Source organism: Rutidosis leptorrhynchoides, chromosome 4 (assembly GCF_046630445.1).
Source record: "Rutidosis leptorrhynchoides isolate AG116_Rl617_1_P2 chromosome 4, CSIRO_AGI_Rlap_v1, whole genome shotgun sequence".
Lineage (NCBI taxonomy): Eukaryota > Viridiplantae > Streptophyta > Magnoliopsida > Asterales > Asteraceae > Rutidosis > Rutidosis leptorrhynchoides.
This window is the reverse complement of record NC_092336.1, coordinates 13,125,750-13,148,206: the sequence shown is the minus strand read 5'-3', so window position 1 is coordinate 13,148,206 and position 22,457 is coordinate 13,125,750.

The window sequence follows — 22,457 nt, the reverse complement described above, 5'->3', positions numbered from 1 at the left end:
TTTAGCAGGTTTCTATTTTTGGAAAGTTTTCTATTTTAGGAAAGTTTCTATTTTTGGAAAGTTTCTATTTTTGGAAAGTTTCTATTTTTGGAAAGTTTCCAAATTTAGAAAGTTTTGAAGTTAGGAAAGTTTCCTTATTTAGAAAGTCAACAGAAGTCAACTGAAAGTCAAAGTCAACCGAAAGTCAACTCAAAAGTCAACCTTGGTCAAACATAGTCAACATTAATTTGAAAAGTGTAAGTTATAATAATAACATAAGTTATAACGTTTATTAAAGTTAAATATGTCTAATTATGTCATAACATAAGTTTAATTAAATTAAAATGAATTATTAAAGTTAATATAAGTTTAAATGGTATAATTAATATAACACAAGTATTTAATTAATTAATTAAATATTAGTCATAATGTAAGTGTTATTAATTAATAATAAATTTTAAATCATATCATAAGTATTATTAATTAATAATGAATTATTAATCATATCATAAGTTTCTAATTATAATTATTAAATCATAAGTATTTAATAATTAAATTATAATTAAATAATAACTAAGCCTTATAATAATTAAATAATTAATTAATCCTTATTATAAGTCTTATAATAGTAATCTTATAATATAAGTTTAATACTTATCATAAGTATTTTCCATTAATAATGAAGTATCATTTATCATATGTTTAATTAAAATGTTAATTAAATCATAAGTATTAATTAAATGATATAATAAATATATATCATAAGTCTTAAATAATAATAATTACTTATTTTATCATAAGTAATTTATTAATAATGAAAGCCATTCATTTTAACATAAGTTTAATCATTAACCATAAGTTTTAAGTTTAAAAGTTCATCGGGTCGTATCTTGAGCCCCGGGTGTCGGTTTCGGGCGAGCCACATATGCATCTCCGCCTACTCAAACCACCCGACACAATTATGTACTCAAGAACACTCCAAGAATAGTCCCTAGGTCGTGGATATCAGCCATGACAACACTTGGGAATTCAATTTACTCAAAACAGTGATTTAGGCACAACGGGTGAACCGTGGCTCGGATTTAGGTGAGCCGAACATGAAAATTCGTCCCACCATCAGTCCTAACCAAATGACACACCCTAAAGACACCAAGGATGATCACAAAGTCGGACCATACCTTGTTCTTGCCCATAACACCTTTCAATCTTTACCAAAAATCAAATTAAGCATATCTAGGGCTCCGGGAATCGAAACGACATGAATCCGGAGTCTAAAATTAATGTCTTGATGAGAGGAACTCATTTATATATTTTATTTTAACTTTTATATCAGTTACAAAGTCAGAAACACACGAAAAAGCTGCTGTCCCAATTAAATCAAACCGAAAACATGTATAATCGAGCAATTCTACGCATACAATCATCAATACAATAACATGTAATCATCATACTATCAATATAACATATAAAATCAGTAAAATAAATGAAAAATTGAAAAGCTAGGGTTAGGGTTTATACCCTAATCAAGAATTGAAGGATACGAACGTGTAGAGAACGATGCGGTGAACCCGATTATGATGAAAGCTCTAAACCTTTAAAGCAAAAATTGAAAGATGATGATAATGTTTAGTGGTGGTGGTGACGGCAAGGATGAGAGGAGAGGAGAGGGTTTGCAAAAAAAAATGAATTAGGTTGAAATGAGAAGTATTGTGGAGTTTTGATCAACATGTATCACAATTTACAAAGTTTGGCAAAAATACCCCCTCCCCTTGACAATTTCGGCCAAGAACTGAATGGGGTGGGCCCCATATTGACCCAATTTGATAAATGACAAAATCCTAGTGGCCCGAAAGCCCGAACGAAACCCGAAACGCGAAAACACCGCTACGCGATTGATTTTTCGGAGAGATAATAAATACGCGACGAAAAATATACATAAACACTATATATAAATATATGACATTAAAATATCATATTTAAAATAATTAAAATTTAAAAATCTCAAAAGCTCGACCGTTGGTTTGAAAATCGAAAAGATTCGCCGGATAGAAATTCGTGACTCGTAGGAACGTATAATTTAAAATATGAATACAAATATTCATATAACACATAATAATTAATATATTATTACAAAAATAGTAATATAGGTCATAGAAATGACGTGGCACGAATAACAATTAACGGTCGTTAAATAGTTAACGGTAAAAGATAACGGAAAAAGTAGGGTCGTTACAGTACCTTCCCGTTACGGAAATTTCGTCCCGAAATTTAAGCAGGTGTAGGGGTTGACTCAGCATCTGGGAACAAATGCGGGTACTTCTGCCTCATCTGAACTTCACGCTCCCAAGTGAACTCGGGAACGCGTCTGGCGTTCCATGTAACTCGAACAATAGGAATTCTACTCTGCTTGAGAGTCTTAACCTCTCGGTCCATAATTTCAACAGGTTCCTCAATAAAATGTAGTTGCTTATCAACACGAAGTTCCTCCAGAGGAATAGTCTTATCGGCGTCGGCCAAACACTTCTTCAAATTCGATACATGATAAACGTCATGAACAGCACTGAGTTCTTGTGGCAATTTCAAACGATAAGCCACGGGTCCAACTCTCTCAATAATCTCAAACGGTCCAACAAAACGAGGATTCAACTTTCCCCTTTTACCAAAACGCACCACTCCTTTCCAAGGTGATACCTTCAACCTAACACGATCACCAACCTGAAATTCGATATCGTTCCTTCTCTTATCAGCGTAACTCTTTTTCCTACTTCTGGCGGTTCTCAATCTTTCTTTAATCTGTACAATCTTCTCAGTAGTCTCGTGAATAATTTCTGGACCTGTGAGTTGAGCATCCCTAACCTCATTCCAACAAATAGGAGACCTACATTTTCTACCATACAGAGCTTCAAATGGTGCGGCCTTAATACTTGCATGATAACTGTTGTTATAAAAAAAAATTTAGCTAGCGGCAAATATCTATCCCACCCATTACTAAAATCAATAAGACACGCTCGTAACATGTCTTCTAACGTTTGAATGGTCCTTTCACTCTAACCATCCGACTGTGGATGATAAGCGGTGCTCATATCCAAACTTTGTTATCAAAGCTTCCTGTAAGGATTGCCAAAACCTCTATGTAAATCGACTGTCTCGGTCTGGAATAGTATATACAGAAATACCCTGTCTTGAAACAATTCCCTTCAAATACAAACGAGTAAGCTTCTCCATCGAATCTGTTTCCTTAATCGGAAAGAAATGAGCTAACTTTATGAGTCGGTCAACAATAACCCAAATGGTATCATAACCACCCACAGCTCTTGGTAGTTTCGTAATAAAATCCGTAGTAATACCTTCCCACTTCCACTCGGGAATTTCAGGTTGCACCAAAAGTCCTGACTGTTCTGATGTTCAGATTTAACCTTAGCACAGGTCAAACACTTAGCCACATACGTAGCCACATCAGCCTTCAAATGAGGCCACCAATACAGCTCCTTAAGATCATGATACATCTTTCCTGAATCAGGATGAATAGAGTACCTAGACTTATGAGCCTCCTCTAGAACAAGTTGTCGCAGATCACCAAACTTCGAAACCCAAAGGCATCCCGTAAAATACCGAGTACCATCGGTTCATACCTCTAACTGTTTACCCAAGCCTCGAACCTTCCCGTTACGAAATTCTCCTCCTTCAAGGCTTCCTTTTGAGCTGCAAGAATCTGCCTTGCGAGGTTTGTTCTAATTGTCATATTCAAGGCTCTAAACCTGCGAGGTTCAGCCCTTTCTTTATGACTTAACGCATCGGCCACAACGTTGGCCTTTCCCGGATGATATAAAAGTTCACAATCATAATCATTCAACGTCTCAATCCATCTTCGTTGCCTCATATTCAACTGTTTCTGATCAAGGATATGTTGAAGACTTTTGTGATCAGTGTACACAGTACTTTTGACCCCATATAAGTAATGTCTCTAATTCTTGAGTGCGAACACAACAGCTCCCAATTCTACATCATGGGTTGTATAATTCTGTTCATAAATCTTCAACTGACGTGACGCGTAAACAATGACTTTCTTTCGTTGCATCAAAACACAACTAAAGTCTTGACACGGAGCATCACAAAAGATAACAAGATCATCACTACCCTCAGGTAGTAATAATGTCGGTGCAGAAGTTAACTTCTTATTCAGAGTTTGGAAAGCAGACTCTAGTTCACTCTTCCACTCGTACTTCTTCCCCTTATACGTTAAAGCAGTCAGAGGTTTCGCTACTCGTGAAAAATCTTGAATGAACCTTCTATAATAGCCTGTCAAACCTAGGAACTGATGAATCTGAGTAGGAGTTTTCGAAATTTCCCACCTTTCAATCACCTTAATTTTAGCAGGATCAACTTGTATTCCCTGTTCACTAACAATATGTCCAAGGAATTGAACTTCTCTTAACTAGAAAGCACACTTAGAGAACTTAGCGTACAACTCTTCTTTTCTCAATAAATCAAGCACTAACTTCAAATGTTCTTCGTGCTCTTCATCATTCTTAGAATAAATAAGGATGTCGTCGATGAAAACAATAACGAATTCATCCAGATAGGGTCTACACACACGGTTCATGAGGTCCATGAACATAGCAGGTGCATTTGTCAATCTGAACGGCATAACAAGGAATTCAAAGTGACCATAACGGGTGCGAAAAGCAGTTTTCGGAACATCAGATTCTTTAACACGCAACTGATGATAGCCGGAACGAAGATCAATCTTAGAATAAACAGACGAACCTTGAAGCTGATCGAATAGATCATCGATTCTCGGAAGAGGGTAACAGTTTTTAACAGTAAGCTTGTTCAATTCACGATAATCAATACACCATCGGAACGATCCACTCTTCTTCTTAACAAACAAAACAGAAGCTCCCCAAGGGGACGAACTGGGATGAATGAAATATAGTTGCAACAATGAAGGAAGAAATATATGGACTAGTCACATAAGTGGCATAGATATTTAAGGCAATTCTCTCAAAGGAGATAACGAGGATCATGGATTTCAAAGTAAATTTTCATTACATTTCCGAAAGGAAGACGTACGAAAGGTGTGATATTTCAACGAGAGTGTACTTCCTTGTACAATGAGCAAGGAAATCTAGGATTCATCCATATTCTTAAATTTATGTGCGGATGAAAAGAACGCGAATCATGGGTTATAAATAATGGCCGCCTCCAGGTGAGATGAATCTCCAAAAATAATTTCGTGCACCTCAAAGTATTGAATCCTAGGATTGATGTTTATGAGGGTGTTGCGATTGACAGTGAATATTGAGAGTAGAAACTCCTCAATCAGTCTAGTGTAATATATATCCATGATACCCGCCATAACAACAGTTGGGGTAGAAACCCACTTAGCGCCTTTTCTACAATAGGGTGACCATCGAGTGTACCCCATAAACTTGATTTATCGGTGTGCGTTTCGGCCATGTCCAACCATAAGAGGGAAAATTCTATGGGCGCAAAGACTTTCCAACAAATTTTATAAAACCGACATCCAAACTGGTGTAAGAATTTCTATCAATGAACTTAATGGTAAATTTCATCCTTAAACGGAGGATGAGAAGAACTGTGATCCAAGCACTCTGTAGAGTAATGCGAAAATTCTAATGTAATCAATCAAAGAAGTTTTGAAAAAGCTTTAAACGTCTGATGTAACCCCATAAATGGAACGAAGCTCTTAGTAAATTTAGAAGTATGTACAACGTGTACCATTTTACGTAAAACAATTTGAGTTAACTAGACAACTCGACATGAGTGATTTTAAAATAATTTTGAAGGTACAATTTAGTGTATACTATCCAAAATAGGTAAGGGTAAATTTATCCATTCGAATTCATACGTACATATATGATTTTATAATTAGTATACATGACAAAATATTTCATTACTTCTATTCGCCCATAAATCCGTGAGAACCGCCCAATTAAACAAATGTGTACAACTCCCGATGATAAATAGAGTATCTGTATTTCAGAGGTTACAAGTTGAAGTAAGATCATGAAAGATCGAGTAAATGAATTGAATCGTCGTGCGACATTTGACCAACAAATGTTACGAGGTCATGAAAACCAATGAGTTAAATGTTATTTTGACTATTATCAGGACATAAGTCCTTGGGCCAAAACTGCTCCCAAGCGAAGCTGTTGCTAACAAGCGAGTTATGAAGGATAGAGCATGAGATAGATAATCTGGTTAAAACGAGCTTCTCGTATATCAACAAATAAGATAATGAATATTTTCCCTACCTATGTAATACATCGGAATTTCTGAATGAGTAGTGTAAAAATTTTCTTTGACTCGCTTTCTATTCCTCATGTCACAATATTGGGACTTCTTTATGAATTAATGTAATATAATCACGTTGGCCTGACGCCATTATATTTTACTAATTCATAGTTCCATTCCAATAGCACTACATGAGGTCAGGACACGCGATCAACCTCGAATTTCCACACAATTTCCCTAAAATGATTTCTTAAACAATGTGCTAAGGATAGCACAAGAGTCAAAATATCCAAAAGTAATGAATAGGAATAACGATGACATAAGAATGTCTTCGAAGTACCCAGAATCTCTAAAAGTCAAGAATGACGTTTTCCTTTTCAAAAACCAAAGCACATAGGCACAACGGCACAAAGGCAAGTAATATAACAAAAATGTTATATACCCAAACACAATAGCTGACATTGAAATGCCGAGCCTTTAGAAGTCAAGAATGACATCTCGCGTAATATAACTCAAACGTTATATACATAACCCTAATAGATGACATAGAAATGCCTAGAATCCTAGAACACGTAATATAACTCAAACGTTATCTCAATAAACACAAATTATGACATAGAAATGTCGAGAATTTCAGAAGTCAAGAATGACACCCCCTCGGTTTCACTAACCGAGGCGTTCCTATAAAAGATGAACTCGCATGAGTCGGAGAATACGTTTAAATCAGAATGGGAGTTCCTCCCGGATTCAGAACATAATAGAAATGTATGTGTGATAACCATATACATACCAATACGATACAAATAATCACATATAATAATATATAATAAGCCGGGCTGTAGACTAGACTCACTAATGCACCCTATTGACTCGGGTAACGACATCAATGCAGCCTAATTCCCTACAACCAACGCTCTGATACAAACTGTGACGACTCCGTCAAAACACTTAACGGCTCCGTCACTTGGTCCCACAGCTTGATCGAAACTCTATATGAATTTTATAAAACAACCTTGCATTCTTTATTTAAAAATGATTTCCTATAAAGAAAATCTACTAAATTGTATAAGTTTAGAAAAACTATACATAAATACTTTAACCAAATGTTGACCAAACAAAGTCAACAACATCCACTTTTTAATGTAACAAAATAGAATGCAAGTTAATGTTTAACAAAAGCTGCCATCATAAATATGCAGACCCTCTAAGCACAGCGGAAGCAGTCAATCATAAACCTGAGAATAAAACATGCGAGTAACTGTCAACAAAAATGTTGAGTGAATTATAGGTTTAATATTGCAAACAATATTTAATTTAAACAATAAAAATTTATGTTTGAAAACATAAAACTCCTTTTAAACCACCAAATTATATGCTAGAAAACATATAATAAAACATTATTCCATTTTCCGTGAGCCACCTGGTAACCACTTAACCCTTTATTTACCCTTGCCAAACACAATAAATAATATACACCGAACAAGTGTATCTTCAACTAAATACGAAGTACTAAACATTCCGATTATAAATTGCTAGCGCGACTAGCTCGAAATGGGGTTGTCAAACCCGATAGATCTATCCATAGGATTCGCGTTCACCAGTAGAAACCAGTGATTACAGTTACCAGACTAGGGAATATTTTTGTTCAACTCACAACGAATAATTTAAACCAACTTCCACTTGTCCAAAATATAAAATAAATTGCATGTATTCTCATCCCAAAAGATTTAAATAGAAAAATGGGACTATAACTCACCTTAAATAGCAACTGAAGAAATCTCACAAACAAGCGAACAGCAAGTAAAGTAAAGTGATCAAGAAAGATCACAACGCCGACCTATAAATAAAGCAGGTCGAAATAAATAACTAACTTAGGTCAAGTCTTAGTATGATAGCTATTGTACATGTTGCAAGTAGACATAGAACATTACTCAGCAAGCATCGGTTTGATTGGAACAGCATACGGACACACACTTTCTATTTTTAGAAAGTTTCTATTTTTAGCAGGTTTCTATTTTTGGAAAGTTTTCTATTTTAGGAAAGTTTCTATTTTTGGAAAGTTTCTATTTTTGGAAAGTTTCTATTTTTGGAAAGTTTCCAAATTTAGAAAGTTTTGAAGTTAGGAAAGTTTCCTTATTTAGAAAGTCAACAGAAGTCAACTGAAAGTCAAAGTCAACCGAAAGTCAACTCAAAAGTCAACCTTGGTCAAACATAGTCAACATTAATTTGAAAAGTGTAAGTTATAATAATAACATAAGTTATAACGTTTATTAAAGTTAAATATGTCTAATTATGTCATAACATAAGTTTAATTAAATTAAAATGAATTATTAAAGTTAATATAAGTTTAAATGGTATAATTAATATAACACAAGTATTTAATTAATTAATTAAATATTAGTCATAATGTAAGTGTTATTAATTAATAATAAATTTTAAATCATATCATAAGTATTATTAATTAATAATGAATTATTAATCATATCATAAGTTTCTAATTATAATTATTAAATCATAAGTATTTAATAATTAAATTATAATTAAATAATAACTAAGCCTTATAATAATTAAATAATTAATTAATCCTTATTATAAGTCTTATAATAGTAATCTTATAATATAAGTTTAATACTTATCATAAGTATTTTCCATTAATAATGAAGTATCATTTATCATATGTTTAATTAAAATGTTAATTAAATCATAAGTATTAATTAAATGATATAATAAATATATATCATAAGTCTTAAATAATAATAATTACTTATTTTATCATAAGTAATTTATTAATAATGAAAGCCATTCATTTTAACATAAGTTTAATCATTAACCATAAGTTTTAAGTTTAAAAGTTCATCGGGTCGTATCTTGAGCCCCGGGTGTCGGTTTCGGGCGAGCCACATATGCATCTCCGCCTACTCAAACCACCCGACACAATTATGTACTCAAGAACACTCCAAGAACAGTCCCTAGGTCGTGGATATCAGCCATGACAACACTTGGGAATTCAATTTACTCAAAACAGTGATTTAGGCACAACGGGTGAACCGTGGCTCGGATTTAGGTGAGCCGAACATGAAAATTCGTCCCACCATCAGTCCTAACCAAATGACACACCCTAAAGACACCAAGGATGATCACAAAGTTGGACCATACCTTGTTCTTGCCCATAACACCTTTCAATCTTTACCAAAAATCAAATTAAGCATATCTAGGGCTCCGGGAATCGAAACGACATGAATCCGGAGTCTAAAATTAATGTCTTGATGAGAGGAACTCATTTATATATTTTATTTTAACTTTTATATCAGTTACAAAGTCAGAAACACACGAAAAAGCTGCTGTCCCAATTAAATCAAACCGAAAACATGTGTAATCGAGCAATTCTACGCATACAATCATCAATACAATAACATGTAATCATCATACTATCAATATAACATATAAAATCAGTAAAATAAATGAAAAATTGAAAAGCTAGGGTTAGGGTTTATACCCTAATCAAGAATTGAAGGATACGAACGTGTAGAGAACGATGCGGTGAACCCGATTATGATGAAAGCTCTAAACCTTTAAAGCAAAAATTGAAAGATGATGATAATGTTTAGTGGTGGTGGTGACGGCAAGGATGAGAGGAGAGGAGAGGGTTTGCAAAAAAAATGAATTAGGTTGAAATGAGAAGTATTGTGGAGTTTTGATCAACATGTATCACAATTTACAAAGTTTGGCAAAAATACCCCCTCCCCTTGACAATTTCGGCCAAGAACTGAATGGGGTGGGCCCCATATTGACCCAATTTGATAAATGACAAAATCCTAGTGGCCTGAAAGCCCGAACGAAACCCGAAACGCGAAAACACCGCTACGCGATTGATTTTTCGGAGAGATAATAAATACGCGACGAAAAATATACATAAACACTATATATAAATATATGACATTAAAATATCATATTTAAAATAATTAAAATTTAAAAATCTCAAAAGCTCGACCGTTGGTTTAAAAATCGAAAAGATTCGCCGGATAGAAATTCGCGACTCGTAGGAACGTATAATTTAAAATATGAATACAAATATTCATATAACACATAATAATTAATATATTATTACAAAAATAATAATATAGGTCATAGAAATGACGTGGCACGAATAACAATTAATGGTCGTTAAATAGTTAACGGTAAAAGATAACAGAAAAAGTAGGGTCGTTACACAATAGCAGTATTGTATTTGCCTTTCGCTTACATCATCGAACACACCCACTTTCATATCCTTTTCTTTTGCGAGTTTACTTAAAATCTACATCTTAATTACAAAGGAAACATATTAACTCAAAGAAAACTCATCTTGTTCTTGTATGTTGATCGATTACAACTCAACCCAAACAACTAGTGTTTCTGTATTCGACCATCATCACTTACCAAGAACCATAGACACAAAACCATCCAACAAACACTTCCTCATGAATCACCTTTCAAACCATTTTATTTTTTTTTATTCCCATCGTGAACACCCTAAACCACCACCATAAACACCACCTTAAACCCATTTAAATCGACAAGCTACTACTACTGCTACAGCAACTATGTATCTGTGTTTCCGTTTAATAATCGAACCCAACCCCATGTATTTTTCTTTCTATTCGATAACCAACTAGAACAACCATTATCAAACCCTCACCATGAAAACCATCATCAAACCGCTTGATTACTTTTGTTTCGAGTAAGTTTCCAGACCCATTCAATGCTATAACTAGTATCTTAGCTATATATCTGTTCGGATTAGACATCATTAAATACTCTTGTTGTTCGTGTTTCGTTACCTTAAACCGACACCTTATTTTCTTAGAAGCCTTAAAACGACACCTTATAATTCCTGCTATTGTTGTCGTCTAATCTCGAACAGACCAAAACCAAACGTCACTGTTTTGCTTGCCTCTTGCTTCTCTTCTTGTTGGGATTCAATCACCACCTAAAAAAAAAACCCGCAATCTCGATAAGTTGTTGCTGCAATTGTTTCATTGTATCTGCTACTACTCGCTATTCCCTCTTCTGTTTTAGCAAACCACAACAACAATAAAAATTACCTCGACCTCCTGTTACCAGCTACTGTTACGTTTAGATTATTTTTCTTATTTAAAAACCAAACCAATGAGGAATATTATAAAGACGTTCCCTTTTTCTTGTTGTTTGATGGCCGACAATGACCATACAAATAAACCCCACACAGATTAAAAATTTCGGAGTATCTGTTTTATCTTTGGGTCGTATTCCATTCCCAGTTGGGCCGTGGACTTGTGTTCCTATTTGGGCCGCAGGCTTTAGTTTCAATTGTTGGGCCAAGTCTTAGTTGTTGGGCTGCGGCTAGTTTTGTGCATCGGTGTTTTACCACTTGACAAACCTGCAACGCAGGTTGCTTTACAACTACAAATACATTTTTTTTAACTCAATGCTTCACGAAGATAAACAATTCGATGATGAAGATACACGAGGATGAGAGGATAATGAGATGTTTATGATTATGATGATAACTAGATTATGATTATGATTGTGATTATGATCGAGGGTTTAGTGAGTGTGATCTTAAAGCTTGTTGATGATTCAATAAGTAATAATAACGTTATGATATTATGGACGGTTACATAAAACAATTGGTTAATTCCCGGATGTAATTATTGTTGCTGAGTTTTGATTTGAAGAAGAAAAGGAAAGACAGATTGATACGGTTTATATATATTAGGATGGGATCAAAATTAGATAGAACGAAATGGTGGAGTGGTTAAGAGTGTTTGGGTTATACTAAAGGTCGCGGGTTCGAGCCCGGTCTCGGGCATTTCTTTTTAGAAAAAGATTCTAAGGGTATACATTTTTATTTGTTTATTTCTCTAATTATTATTATTATTATTGTTATTATTATTATTATTATTATTATTATTATTATTATTATTATTATTATTATTATTAACATGATTTTAAGATTATTATTATTATTAACTTATAATATTTTATTTATTTTTACTAGTATTATTATTATTATTTTCAATAAATATTTTGTTATATAAAATATAATTTTTACATGTAACATAAACATAATTAATATTACAAACTACCATGTTTTAATATATTAACTAATATATTATTATTATTATTATAACATGAATTAAATTATATATCATATATATAATATAACATAGTATAAGTATTAATATAATTACATATAAGGATATTAATCATAATGCATTATAAAAGTTATAAACTTAGTTGATTAATATTATGTGTTAATATATATATAATTAATATAGGTTCGTGAATCCGAGGTCAACCCTGCATTGTTCAGTTTTCAATATAGTCATATGTATTTTTACTACAAAATACATTAGGTGAGTTTCATTTGCTCCATTTTTAAATGCTTTTGCAATATATATTTTTAAGAAATACATGCAATGTTTTAATAACTGTTTTACAATATTTATATGCGTGAGTTCATTTGATTCCCTTTTACTCTTTACATTTTTGGGACTGAGAATACATGCGCTACTTTTACAACTGCTTTATTAAATGTTTTTGAAATACATTTTGAACTGCGAATACATGAAATGCTTTTATAAATGTTTGACGAGATAGACACAAGCAAAATATTCCTCGAATGAATTATGTGGACGTGATAATTGCCACCATTGAATTATGTGGACGTGATAATTGCCACAATTGATATGAATATTCTTTCCCTGATTATTATTGCTTGGTAACCTAAGAATTAGGGAACATCACTAATTTTGAGAATTAGTGCACGCCTAATTCACGCGAATCCTAAAGGTAGCTACCGGGTTTAACACCCCCACCCAGAATGTTCACTAGACGGAAGGGCTAGTGGGCCTGGTGTTTAGTACTTCGAATTTTATATGATTATTATACAGACGAGATGTTCTGTTTTGAGGATATTATTATGCGCATTATATGTTAAGGTCGGTTACCAAGCCAAGCTATGAAAGCAATGAAAAGTGAATGTTATGTATCGAGAGAATGATTTTATACACGGGTTATGTGTATGCTATTTTTGTACACGAGATATGTGTACGGTTACTAAGATTTATGAAAAAGGATTTCGTACACGAGAAATGTGTACTGTATTTAAAAGATATCGCATGTACATTACAGGTGGGTATAGGATTTGGGCCCATTTGTACCATGCAGGATTTAAATCTTGTGGTCTATCAAAATGATGAATTTTATTGCTTATGATAAACCTATGAACTCACCAACCTTTTGGTTGACACTTGAAAGCATGTTTATTCTCAGGTATGAAAGAAATCTTCCGCTGTGCATTTGCTCATTTTAAAGACATTATTTGGAGTTGATCATCGCAATGGGACCAGATGTTGGTGACTTCGTCCAGCTGGATTATGATGAGGTATGACACGCAACTCACAAACCTTCTACTACTAATTTTTCTTTTTATTATTCATGTGTTTTCTCAAAAAGAAATACAGAGTATCTGTATTACGGAGTATTTTTTATTCCAATGTTCTATGCATATTTTTACGGTAACGCCACAATAGCATAGGTTATCTTGTTTGTACTTTTGTTTTGTGTTTTCATCTAATTTATTAAAACAAGTAAATGATTTTGATTTTAGATGTGAAAAATGGGTGAAAAATGATTTAGATTTTAGATTTTATTCCAATTAGAATCTTCAAGGCAATCGACAAAGAAAAGGTGAAAAATGGGTCTCGGTATACAAGAGGGGGTAATGCTAATCACTTCAACAATGCATTCACCGATGGTAGGAGTTTCAACGAGGTGGCTAGAACCCCGAAAAAGGATCTGAGATTTGACTTGAACAAGAAAAAAGAAGATCTCAGGTTCAAGCTTAATGGTGGTAAAAAACAACAGGAAGATAATAAACAACAAGAAGATGATTCTTTGAAGGATGAAAGAGTGGTGATGATAAAAAAAAACTGATAGTAACAATGATTTCTTTGATAGAAGTGTTGTGGTGAAACTAAATAGGATTGAACTCCTTAATCAATTTGAGTCCTTGTGCCGAGCTGAAGGAATGGATGATTTCACATTAAAGTATCTTGGTGGTATGGAAGTGTTGGTAATATGTAAGTATGTCAAAGCTGCAGATGCCATTATCAATAATGAAAATCATGCTATTAGAAGATGGTGCTCAAAGATTTTACGCTTTGATAATAAATATTGGCAATCTGCTGGTAGGTTGGTATGGATTGATATCAAGGGTGTTCCGGCAAAATACTGGAACGAACAAGTGTTCTCGGAAATTGCAGAAAAATGGGGGAAGGTTGTCAATATGGAAAACTGCAAAATTACATCCGATAATCAAAACTTGTTAACAGGACACGTTCTTATTCACATGGCGGACATGAATCATGTGGACGGGAATGCAAAATTAATAGTTGATAACCTTGTTTTTATCTCGGCTACGGTGAAGGAAAACTCAAATCGTTTAATTCATCTTGAATCGGATTTGTCTGATTCTAAATGGGTAGACTGTGATAACATTGATCCAAATTCGGATGATGATTTTATCGATGACACTTTCGACATCAACGATGAAGATGATGATTTTCCAGATTTTGAAGATGGTCCTGTTTTTGGTCAAAAGATCAATCTAAACGATGAAATTTCTTCTCCGATGATAAATCCGGTAAACGTTAATACTCCGGCGATGAGGGATGCTGAAGATGAAGAGTCAAGGAATTTGAATGGAGAGGTGGAGCCCAATGATAACAGTGTAGTGGAAGAGTCACAAAGCATTAACGTTGTAGTAGAGCTCAATAATGATACAATTGTTGTGGAACCACAAAACATCAATGATGATGATTGTGTAGTGGCAGTGGAGCACAATAATGGTAACGTTGGAGATAATGTAGTGGAAGAGCCACCAAAATTTAACAATTTCATCGAAAAGGCCAAACTGATTGACATTCCTCTTGGTGGTAGAAAGTACACTAGAATTAGTGATGATGGTCTCAAGTTTTGTAAGTTGGATCGGTTTCTAGTTAATGATAGCTTTCATACTTTATGGTGTTGTCTTTCGGTGGTCGCACTTGATCGAAAGCAATCTGATCATTGCCCTATTGTTCTAAAAGATGATGTAAAAAATTTTGGTCCTAAACCCATTAAAGTCTTCGATGATTGGCTTGATATTGATGGTGTAGAACAAGTTATAAAAGAAGTTTGGGGATCTAGTGGTGGGGGAGGTTCGCGGAAAGATTGTTGCTTAAGAAATAAGATGAAAAAAACAAAGCTCGCTTTAAAAGAAAAAAGTCAACAAAAATTTGGCAACTTAGAAGGGGAAATCGAGACCTTTAAAGGAATTGCAAACGCTCTTGAATTAAAGGCTGAATTAGGGTTAATAAGTGATGACGAAAGGGTTCAATGGCTAAATGCTAGAAAGGAATGGTTTCAAAGGGAAAAAATTAAAGTCAACATGTTGAAACAAAAAGCTCGGGTGCGGTGGATTCATGAAGGGGATGAGAATTCGAAATTCTTTCACACTTTAATTAGAAGAGGGTATAATAAAAATAACATCCGGGGTCTTTCTATTAATGGGGTATGGAGCGAGGATCCTTCTGAAATTAAAGAGGCAATTTATAATCATTACAAAGATATATTTGAAGATCACACGGTTTCGAGGCCTAGTCTCATTGATTTAGCATACCCTTCGTTGACAGTTGAAGAAGCGGGGAGTCTTGAAATTCCAATTAGTGAAGAGGAGATTCTTCAAGCAATAAGTGATTGTGGTAGCACTAAAGCTCCGGGCCCGGATGGTTTTAATTTAAGGTTCTTTAAGAAATTTTGGAATGTTATCAAAGTCGATGTCGTTAATGCCATATCATGGTTTTGGAGCAATGTGGAATTTTCGAGGGGGTGCAACGCTTCATTTGTTACTTTAATTCCGAAAAAAAATGACCCAATTAACCTTAGTGATTACCGGCCTATTAGTCTCATCGGAAGTTTTTACAAAATCGTTGCTAAAATACTTTCCAACAGATTAAGAAAGGTAATTCCAAGACTTGTCGGTTCAGAACAAAGTGCTTTTCTAAAAGAAAGATATATCTTGGATGGTGTTCTTATAGCTAATGAATCTCTTGAATACATGAAGGTCCAAAAGAAAAAAGGTATAATTTTTAAGGTTGATTTTGAAAAAGCTTTTGATAGCTTGAATTGGGATTTCCTCATGGAAGTCATGGCTAGTATGGGGTTCGGTGTTAAATGGAGAAAATGGATTTTATCTTGTCTAAAGTCGGCTAGCATTTCTATCTTAGTAAATGGATCCCCTACTAGAGAGTTCTCTATTGGTAGGGGTGTGCGGCAAGGTGATCCCTTGTCCCCTTTCTTGTTCATCCTCGCCGCTGAAGGCCTAAACATTCTCACTAAAGCCGCGGTAGATCGAGTTCTTTTCAAAGGTGTCGAAATTGGGAAGGACAAAATTTTGGTTTCCCATTTGCAATACGCCGATGATACCATCTTCTTTGGAGAATGGTCTAGATTAAACGCACGTAATCTTCTAAATGTTCTTAAATGTTTTGAATTGGCCTCGGGGTTAAAAGTAAATCTTCAAAAAAGTTGTCTTTTTGGTGTTGGTGTTAATTCGGTTGAGGTAGAAGATCTTGCTAGACGTATGGGATGTAAAGCCGGGAAATTTCCTTTTATTTACCTCGGTCTTTCTATTGGTGCAAAAATGAAGAAATTGAGCGATTGGGCGCCGGTAATTGATAAATTCAAAAAATAATTATCGGCTTGGAAAATGAAAACGTTGTCCTATGGTGGAAGATTGGTTCTTTTAAAATCGGTTCTTAGTAGTCTTCCTTTGTATTACTTCTCGCTCTTTCGTACCCCGCCTTGTGTGCTTAAATTACTCGAGAGTGTGAGACGCATTTTCTTTTGGGGAGGGGATCTTACGAGCTCTAAAATGTCTTGGGTTAAATGGGAATCTATTCTTTTACCTTACGGGTCGGGCGGGCTAAATATTGGGTCGTTAAAAAGCAAAAACCTAGCCCTTTTGAGCAAATGGTGGTGGAGGTTTAAAACCGAATCCAATAGCTTATGGACCAAAATTATTCGTAGCATATATGGAATTGACGGACGCTTGCGGTCGGGAGGTGGACATGACCATCTTTCGGCCTCAGGTACTTGGAACAACATAATTCTTGCAGGTAACAAAATTGAGGAAGCTCAAGTGCCTTTCATTCAATCTTTTCAAAAATCAATCGGTGACGGAAGATCGACTTTATTTTGGAAGGACATTTGGTGTGGTTCGGTGTGTTTCAAAGACTCGTTTCCAAGGCTTTATAGGCTTGATTGCAACAAAGATGCGATGGTAAGAGACAGAATTATAGTAGACGACATCAACAGAGATAGAAACATGGCAGATGGCATCGGCAACAATTCGGGCAGTTTCAATTGGTGCTGGTCACGCGAACCAAGGGGTCGCACAGCGGGTGAATTCGATGATCTGTGCAGATTGCTTCGATCATTTTCGTTGGACTTTAATGTTGGCGAATCTTGGACGTGGAATCTTGCTAGCAATGGCGTTTTCACTGTTAAAAGACTCGCATATCTTATCGATCAGCAGGTTCTTAACACTTCAAATCTTGTTTCTCAACAAACCTTACGTAACAATCTCATTCCTAAAAAAGTAGAAATTTATGTTTGGAGACTTTTGAAAAAAAGAATACCGGTTCGGGTTGAACTAGACAAAAGGGGTGTGGATTTACAGACTATTCGTTGTCCCGTTTGTGATGAAGATCTTGAATCGGTCGAGCATTCCTTAATTTCCTGCAAATTCTCGCTTGATGTATGGACTAGGATCTTCAAATGGTGGAACTTTGCTTCGTTTTCAAGTCTAAGTTTTAATGATATTCTTCATGGAATTTCGTCAAGCAACATGTCTAATCTCGGGAAGAAAATTTGGCAAGCCGTGGAGTGGGTATGCGCGTACTACATTTGGAAGAATCGTAATATGGTGGTGTTCAATAACAAAGGTTGGACTACACCGGTTGCGATTACTGAAATTCAGCTTAAATCTTTTGAGTGGATCTCGAATAGAATCAAAGGCAAAAGTATCGATTGGCATACTTGGCTCACAAATCCTTCTTTTTTCTTAGATAGCTAAGTAGTGTTTTCTTTTTTTTTCGTTGTTCGTTTTGTCTCGGCTTTATTTTGCCGATCCTCTTATTGTATTTTCGTTGGTGCTTGGTAATATAATTCCTTCTTGCTTTAAAAAAAAAAAAAAAATGTAAAGATTGTTATCATCTAGAACGAATCATTTTTCTCTTACCCAATGTTATACCCAAAAAGTTTAATGTCTATTTGTTGTTTCGTCTTGGATAACTTATTTAAATATCTACGTATTTTAAACAACATATATATTTTGAATTTGTTGATAGCATGTTTATCGCCGGGCTTAAATATGTTCATATTCGTTATAATTATGTGCCAATATTTATACAATATATAGATTACATAAAATAGAAAAATAATAATAATAATAATAATAATAATAATAATAATAATAATAATAATAATATAATAATAATAATAATAATAATAATAATAATAAGACCTCTTGTAGCGGTATGTTGCAACGGCGTTGGGGGTGACATGGCACCCGGCGCCGCCCCCATCCAACCGTATCAAGGCGTGGCTCACAGCAAAAGTTTGAGCTTTCCTGGGATGGCAACGGGCTTTGCAACGGGGTGGGTTATAATTTTATTAATTTTTATTATTTTAAAAATCTTATTTTTACCTCTTTTAATATTTAACACAATTATATTTTAACGCATCATCACAATACTCCTAACCCACACCAAAACCCCACACCACATCTACTCCACATAAACAACCCACATATCCTAGTCATCAAAAAGGTACAAAAAGCAACTCACGCCCCCAACCACTAATAATAATAATAATAATAATAATAATAATAATAATAATAATAATAATAATAATAATAATAATAATAATAATAATAATAATAATAATATGTGTATTCAATCAAGTAAGTAGGCGAATTTAGTTTGATACTCGTGGAGTCACGGGACACCGCTAGTTTTAAATTTTTATGTAAAAATCAATCTTTTAACTGTACTAGGACACCATTAAATTTAACTACATGACCTCATATATTTTTTTAAAATTTATAGTTTTTTCTTTAAATTGTATAGGACGCTACTAAATTTTACTACTCGGATAACATATGTTTTTCAATTTATTAGTGTTTTTGAAGTTAAACAATCACAAAAAAGCATTTAAATATAATTAATAATAATAAAAAAATCGAGATCCCGTTGATATCTAATCCTGGAATCGCCACTGTAAGCCTTGTTTTTTTTGAATAAATAACAAAATATTAACATGACTTTAGTTATTAAGTCATACATAGAACGGATGACATGTATTCGGACAACTATTATTTGTCGGATACGCTGAAACATAGATGAGAATGTTTAACCCACACAATCGGAAGGCTTTGATAAAGTGATGCAAGGTCGCACATTGAGTGGTGATGAGTTCCTTACAGTCCAATCAATGAATGATATGAGGGGTTCATTTTCTAAGTTCGTATGGTTGATGATCCAAGGGTTACCATACTAGTGTGCAACGATTGAAAACATTGGAGCTATTGTTAAGAAGTACGACAACATGCTATGTGTGTACAAGAAAACACACGAAAAAACACAGTCATGTCAATCTTTCGTTCTGGTAGAATGCAAAGATCCTGGCGTAATTCGCAAATATCATAACACTAAATTCATTGATTCGAAATCCTATAAAGTGGTGGAAGAGGAGAAATGTCATTAATAGAAGGTAATTTGTTTCAAGATCACGACCTGGACGCTCATGATGCTGAGGTGGCGAGGTTTTATGTTAATGGAGGTTCGTTTGAGTTTTTTTTTTTTTTTTTTGTTGTTGGAAAAATTGCTTTCATGAAAATGCGGTAGAAGACACTGTCACACCTGGAGCCAATTCAAATTTTAAATTTCAACATATTGATTCAAGTGATAGGGAAAAAGATTCATACCATGCTCATTGGAAATTGGATGAAAGAGACTATGTTACCGATGTGTATTCGAGTGTGATTCAAAATGTAACCATGGGTTTCATTAATAATACAAAGGATTCCAACCCCTCTAAAGTTGGTAAGAAGACTCCCACTTTCTCTAATGTCCCATTAATTAATCATGATTCTAGTAATAAGCAGAGTACTTTAGAACCTATATTACCTGCTCAAATACAATCTACTCCCAACGAAAATCTCCCACAAAATCTTTCTTCCCCTGCACCTTTGGTCAACGTTGTTTCAGATAACACTCCCAATATTCTATAGCCTAAATTATCTCACCATAAGTCATGCTCAGAAAAAGAATGTAATCCCTATTGTTCTATTTTTTAAATAATTTTCAAATAGTTAAAGCACTAAAATATCAAGAGTTAGACCCTAAAAATAATGGGTGCAAACACGTTCTGTCTAAAAGTGCTAAAAAAAGATTTTAAAGTCGAAAGGAGGCGATCTAAACAAAGAGGCATTCGATTCGATTCTTCAAAATGAAGTCGAAGATGATGACTTAGATGGATTTACAGGCATGGTACCAAGACAAAATAAATCCAAATCAAATGGTAAATGGTAAATTAAAAACCTATGACGAATTCATGAGCGGGATGCGTCAATATGGTGAACTGTCCAGGTCCTTAAACTTAGGTGGAAGTGAACCAAAAATAACGACACTCACTTTCTTAGTTAATTCCACCTTTTTAGGCAATGATGCTTTGAGTTTACGTTTTTGAACACACAAATCTTTTAAAATTTTACCATATGCAAGAATTTGTTTGATTACATCAATAAATGGAATATTGATTTTTATTTGTGTAAATGATTCTCACATATCTTCTGATTTAGATTCTTTCTTTACGTTTGAAAAAATAGTTGGGGATTCTAAAGCTTTGAAAACGGAATGGTATTAGTCTCCATATCCGTTTCTCCAACTTTCACAATTTTCGATTTATCATCATTTTTCCCAACCCCAAAATTCACCAGAACCTCATTAGCATCATTATCCACATCATCATCCTCATCAAGTAAAATAGGGGACTTACATGTATCATGCACGATTTTTGCTTTCCTTGACATTTTTACCTTTTTGTCATATGTCTTTCCGCTCCTCAAAATGCCCACCATGTTCACTTCATGTACTCTTCCTTGTAGTTTATGATTCGGGTTTAGCATTGTATAACTCGGAATCGTTCCCGATTTTTGCTTTCCCATGTCTTCAACAAGCTGACCAAATTGCTTCCCCAAAGCCGCAATCGTCTTAGTCTGAATTTATCCTTGTTGCTTCATCCCCAAAGTTACTTCTCCAGTTGTCTTTCTCATCTCCTCCATGAACAAGTTCAATTTGTAATCCAAACTTGAAATCCGACCGTCCTGTTGGTTAATATTGGAGAACCCTTGTTTTTGGTAATTTTGATTTGGGTGTGACCTTTGGTATTGGTTGTTCTGTTGGTAGTTGCCTTAGTTTTGATAGTTTCCTTGAGGCACTTGTTGGCTATTCGAGTTTTGGTATTGATTCGGTGCATTTAACATGTTGTGATTGTTTCAACTAAAATACGAATGATTCCTCCATCCTGGGTTATAGGTGTTGAAATATGAATCATACGTCCGGCCTTGAACCTGGTTTAATTGCTCTTCCATTACCAGTATCATCCCTTTTTACAACCATTTACATAGTGTGATGCACCTCCACATATTGAACACACGTCCTGAACATGCACAAAATTAACACTACCACCCTAGTTCGAGTTGTTAAAAATCATCCTTAATTCATCTACTTTCTGCTATGATTCTCTAGAATATCCTCCAGAGTTAGACACTTGGGTACCCGAGCCAGAATGGTGAGATTTTCGATCAACTGAAGCTTGAATTTTAAAACCCTTACTCAATTGCTCAAATTATTTCGGGTCAAAAATGCTCCACCACTAGCTGGTAATAGGAATTATCGTTTTTGTGAATCAAGATTATCATAAAAAACTCTAACATACAACAACCTAGTTACACCAAACGCAATCTACCTACCAACATGGTGTATAAAGGTTAATGTTAACAAAATACTCGTAAATGACAAATGTTACATCTAAACCCGTAAATCCCTAGTGCCGGCAAAACTACATACCATTCTCAACGGAACACAAAA